Below are 5,952 nucleotides of genomic sequence, written 5' to 3'. Positions count from 1 at the left end.
TTTCTGCACATAATCTCCTTTAATCCTTATAACCACTCCTCAGACTAGACCAGTCAGCCCCTGCGCCTTGCCCCTAGGAACACCAGGGCTCTCTCCCTTATTTCCAAAAATAATATATCTGACCATAATATATTACCAAGTTAATGGCACTTCTAGACAAATTACTATATCCTTAGATCATGTGGGTGAAAGGTTAGCAAATGTTCCTCCTGAAGGGCCTTTTTTAAATTTTGTGGGTCACAGGATCTTTGTCACAACCACTCAATTCCTCCACGGACAGTACGCACACAAACTGGCAGGGCCTTCCAAGAACACTTTAGTTACTGAAACCAGAGGTGGGCAGGATTTGGCCAGTGGATATTTTGTCCAATCTTGATGTAGATTTTTTGTAAAGAATCCTTTGCGGAGATCATGCATTTCTGAAGAAGAATTATTTCTGGAAGTTACTTTTTAATTGGGGTAGGGTCCGCGGGCTGTTGGAAGCTGTCTTTGGACCCGTATATCGGGCAGTTAGCCATGCCTATTTGCCATTGATCAAATCTGACTTTTCTGATCCTCTCCCAGAAGCGTGTGGCTATGGGAAGGAGCAGTATGGTATCTTCCATCAGGAATTTATTTTTTATTTTTTAAAAGATTTTATTTATTTATTTATCAGAGAGAGATCATAAGGGGCAGGGAGAGGCAGAGGGAGAAGCAGGCTGCCCACTGAACAAGATAAGGGATTCGATCCCAGGACCCTGGATTCCTGACCCAAGCAGAAGGCATACACCCCAGGCATCCCTCCCATCACAAATTTATATCCCTTCCTTGTCATGTTCACTTCTCTGTTGCCTTTTCAGCTTCTATTTCCAAACACCATTTTAAAAGGCATTTCTATTGCACTCATACCATGTAAACTTCAGATACACTCATTCAGGTCAATATAGCCTTTTGTTTTTAATGTGGGCTGGGAAAATATATGAGATTGTTTGATACCCCATGCCCTAAACACAGATATGCCCCAAAGAGGAGAAATGTACAACCAACGTATCCTCAAATGCAAAAGGAATAGCAGGCATGACTTTAGGAAGTGGGTGGGATAGGGAGGAGATGTAAATTTGGGGGGCAGAGAGCAACTGGGAAGGCTTGGGCTCGGGGTAAGCCATGCTGAGAGGCTGCTACATGGGCTAGCTCAGCAGGCGAAGAGGCAGGCGCTCAGTCTTTGGAGACAGTTCAGGGTCCTGAGGAGGATATAATTGTTAAAGCAGACAGAGAAGCCACTGTGTGTTCTCAAGCAGGAGACCACAAACAGTGATCAAAATACCGCTGTAGGCAGGGTGTCCCACTGGTGTCCGCGCAGCTGGAGCCAGGAGACGGGGGCACAGTGTGGCAGTGGAAATGGGCAGTAAGGGACAGGGTCCCAAAACATTCCGCAGGAATCAGGAGGATAATGGTAGTATGACCAATTCCAGAAAAATGGGGATGCTCATTTATGAAGATGACTTCAAGTTTTAGCTTGAGAACCTGTGGTATTTTCATGCCTTTTGAATACAACTGTTCTCTGGGCAAACAGGTGAGAGATCAGGGCTTCCTGTGCAGATTTTTTTTTTTTTTTAAAGTAAGCTCTAATAAATACAGAATGCATTGGGAATTTTCATATCGTCCTTGTGCAGGGGCCGTGCTAATCTTCCCTGTATCACTCCAATTGTAACATAAATGCTGCTAAAGTGAGCACCCTTACAGAGATGATAGCTGAGTCTGGCAAAGGGGTTCCCTATGGATGCTCCCCCCCCCCATTTATTTCCTTAATGGCCCCTGCCTACACTCTTTTGTGTTTGACCCAAGAGAAACACATTAGAACCGTTGTCTCCTCTGATTTCCCCTGGCTGCCCCATACACAAACTTACAGACAACATGCATATGGGACGCTTCTCCATGAACACTGGGTTCTCCAAATCATGGCTTTGGAGTTAACCCATAAACTGCCTGAATCACCAGCTCTGGCAAGGATGGGTTCTGACAACGGGTTTCCATTACTCAGGCATTGCTCCATCCTGGCCACACTAGTCGCTGCACTGGTGACTGGTAAGCTCACCCTTGACTCAGGACAGTCGAGCTGCTTCTGACCCTAAAAGAGAGTCATTTAAAGATGGTATTACAACAATTAAGAATACATAAACACACACAAAGAATACCTAAGCGCGTATTAGACAAATATTTAGATAATGCATGCATTAAGTGAAGCACTATTTGGATTTAATGATAAAAGCAGAATCAACTATGCACCTGAAAACACTTCATAATTGTTTAGTTTATCAATTTACCTCCTGACTTCAATTTTCCAACCTTACACTTGTAAGGAAGGCATTAATATTGAAGATTACAGTGATATCCAGTAGAGGAGAATACAGTAATAAATAATTTAGCTTCTTTATGCTTCAGTTGCTTTCCTAAATTACTTATGAAACAGCAACAAATACTACGGGTGCTATGGGGAAGGCTGACATTATCCATTTCTTATTTAACAATGGAGTCATTAAAAAAAAAAGGGAGCGAGAAGGGAAGCTGGGAACGAGAAACTCATTATTACATTAAATACAGATCCTGGTATCCTGAGAAGCTGCGTGTTTGGTTTGGCTGAGGAATATCCAAAGCCACCAGGCAAGAAAAGGACATTTGTTGTAGCCAAAGTAAACAGTTTTTATTTGTTTTCCATATGCAAGCATATGAGTAGAACCCAGCATATTTTATATTTGTACATTTCGGGGAAACATGTAGAATTTTAATCATCATAACATGAACCACGTCCCTTCTGCTACTTAATGTTTCATAACTGGGAGCGCTGCATGAGCAAAACATGTGGAAATTAGGAATCCTATGACATTTCAGTACTCGTGTGCATTTTGGCAGGGCCCAGACTGGAAGAAGCACACCTAAATTGTCTTGGGTATGCGAAAAGTTATTCTATAACTGTTTCCAGAACATGTGATTCAAATATCATAGTGGTTTATCAAATATAACCTACAGTGCCAGGAAAATTTTAATGGAGCCTTATGGACACTTTTTTTTTCTGATCCCAGTAGAGATGGCCATGTCTTCCACCCTCCATAAACTCCAAGATCCCCCCACCCACTCCAAAAGAGGAGTTTTTTGGAGACAAAACCCCTACCCCTAGATATGAACATGGTCAAATGCCTGCATGTCTAAAGAGGCCTTTAGCCAAAGATCAGAAACACTGAGGATGCTTTTTTTGAAATATTATTTCCCACACTCTAACAGTTATGCCTATCAGACAAGATGTTCGCAATAAACTTTATAAACTTCCATATTTTGAGAACCCAATTGTGGGTGTTAAAATGGAAATAGAAGGAATTAATTGAAAGAAGTTGCGTATAATGTAAATAAAACCTTTAACAGTGCTTAGGACATAATATGTGCTCAATAAATATAATGTTAGCTATTTTAACATTATTATTTGGGATATTCACAATTAATAAAAAATGGCAGCACATCTCTACATATTTATAAATGTACATTTGGATTTATGTATATAATGGGTATGTATAAACAGAGAAGTGCCTAACTTTTCTAATTGCCAAAAATAATCTTTGCTTGTGAATTAATTCATCGCCGTTTGCTGTTTGTTTTCATGTTGAGAGTTGGAAAGGAGAACACAAGAGGAGGTGTGAAATGGCTTATTTATTTCAGTGAATTATTAACCCAGAAGCCTAGTCACGATTATTCTAGTCAGAACGTTGAAGCAACTCTGGTCATTGAGGAAATACCTAATTAATGAATTAAAAATCACAGAACATGCTGCCCAGTGCCACCTTTATCACAGAATAATAAAACATTAGGATCAGAAGCGCCTTTAGAAACAAATCATGAACGACTCACAACTGTAGAACACAGACTGAGGGGCGATGGAGGGATGTGGATGGGCGATGGGCTCGATGGGAGATGGGCATTCAGGAGGGCACTTGGGTGTTCTATGTAAATGATGAATCACTGAACTCCACTCATGAAACCAACATTGAACTGTGTGTCGACTAACTAGAATTTAAATTAAAAAAAGAAAGAAAAAAAAAAGAAGGGCCATCAGATATCATCCAGCACAATGCCTTCCTCTTACACGTGAAGAATCTGGAGCCCAAAGAGGTAGGGTGACTGGCCAGAGCACGTGGTCAGTTTCCCACAGGGGTCATTCCAGTAGTGGACTCTTGCCTCCCTATCCAGGCTCTGCTGGCTTTCATATCTGTAAGGCATTTCTTCCCTTGAAAAACAACAACAACAAAAACAAGTCTGTCTGATTACACTGGGTCTGTGTGAAGCCATTACGGCTGGATTTGCCTCCTTGGCCTCTTGTGGGTGATGACCTTATAAGCCTCTCAGATAAGGAGAACACGGATTATGATGTAAGAACCGAAGGGGCCCCAACAAGTATCCCTTTAACCTCACCTTTTCTGATCTGCTGTTGTCGATATCCAGGATATACGGGTGGACAATAACATCACCTCACTTTAGAATTAAAATGTCCACTGTTTTACTTTTGTTTTCCAAGTATATTTTTATGTGAGGTCTTTGAAATAGGTCACAGGAATCTCTTTCTTAGATCCAGACACAGCATTTTAAAATATTTAATTTAATTTTATTTTATTTTATTAAGTAGGCTCCATACCCAGCACAGAGCCCATTGGGGGGCCTGAACTCATGACCGTAAAATCAACACCTGAGCTGAGATCATGAGTCAGACGCTTAACTGACTGAGCCACCAAGGCACCCCTAGACACAATGTTCTTAGAATTATTGATGACCTGAAGAGATCACTTACCCCTGATTCCAGTGTTCAGAATGCATGGTCCTGTTGGGAAAATTAGCTTAAAATCACACATGCAGAATCCACAATGGAGTAAGGGCTGGAGGTTCCTAAGGCAGGATTTGGGTCTCCTTCATGGTCATATCTCCAACACTATGCACAGTGCTTGGCACATTGTAGGTGCTCAGTAAAGTTTGTTGGACAAATTAATGAATTTGTCATTAAATTAAAATTTCTTGTTCTCCAAATTTTCCATGGCAATAGAAGAGTAGTTTCACGTGGGGGCAGGCATTGGTACTTTCTGAAGTTGTGTTTCCCAAGCCTGATGGGCTGGGGGCTACTTTGGTGAGACCAAAACACTAACCAACCAGACAAACAGAAAACCACTCTTTTAAGACTTTTCCATATGCTTCTGGAAGACACTCCAAAGCATATTTCCATGCCTAAAGGGGCATCTTTGAACTTCAGTGGATTACCTGGGAATGGACCCCAGCACCCCTCTACTCCCTTCAGAATGCCATACTATTCAAAAAGGCTGGCATCTGTCTTCTGTTCACAATGGAGATCAGTTGGCCAGCTGCTGGTAGCACCTCACCTTTTTCAGGCCGAACTATGGCAAAGGCCACATCCAAGTTTCTTACCTTAGTGGGTGTGTTTGTAGTATGGTATTCCCATGGAGAAGAAATGAACACTTGTTTCCTTACTGACATTTTAAACAGTTCCTCTTTGGGGCATCTGGGTGGCTCAGTGGGTTAAGATGTCAACTCTTAGTTTTGGCCTGGGTGTTGATTTCTGTACTGTGGGATTGAGCCCCACGTTGGGCTCCGTGCTTGGCACAGAGTCTGCTTGGGACTCTCTCTCCCTCTGACCCACCCCCTGTGTGCACGCTCTCAAGCTCTCTCAAAATTAACAAATCTTTTTAAAAAAAGAATTAAACAATTCCTCTTTAATGAAGTCTTTGCCTCTCTGTCATTAGAGTCCCAGCCAGCCCGATTTCTGAGTAAATTTCTCCATGAAGGGGAGGAAGACACTTCACAGTGTATGCTGCTTGAAAGACGGCCATTCAGACAACCATGTGTTGTGAAACTATTTTGTGCATGCGGCCCGCTCGTCGGGAAAGGCATTCCAGCACAGACTATGTGTGTGTCAGCGCTGGC

The 5,952-nt window shown here is 42.1% G+C and overlaps 1 non-coding gene across 1 annotated transcript; it reads right to left on the bottom strand.

Annotated features, from left to right (window-relative positions):
* Positions 1–1,607: 1,607 nt before the first annotated feature.
* Positions 1,608–1,714, bottom strand: LOC132003022 (U6 spliceosomal RNA). The gene has a single exon (XR_009400102.1). It is a non-coding gene; the product is annotated as a U6 spliceosomal RNA (small nuclear RNA).
* Between the last annotated feature and the right edge of the window lie 4,238 nt (positions 1,715–5,952).

The sequence above is a fragment of the Mustela nigripes genome, chromosome 15 (assembly GCF_022355385.1).
Source record: "Mustela nigripes isolate SB6536 chromosome 15, MUSNIG.SB6536, whole genome shotgun sequence".
Taxonomy (NCBI): domain Eukaryota; kingdom Metazoa; phylum Chordata; class Mammalia; order Carnivora; family Mustelidae; genus Mustela; species Mustela nigripes.
This window is presented reverse-complemented; position numbering and strand designations above follow the sequence as displayed.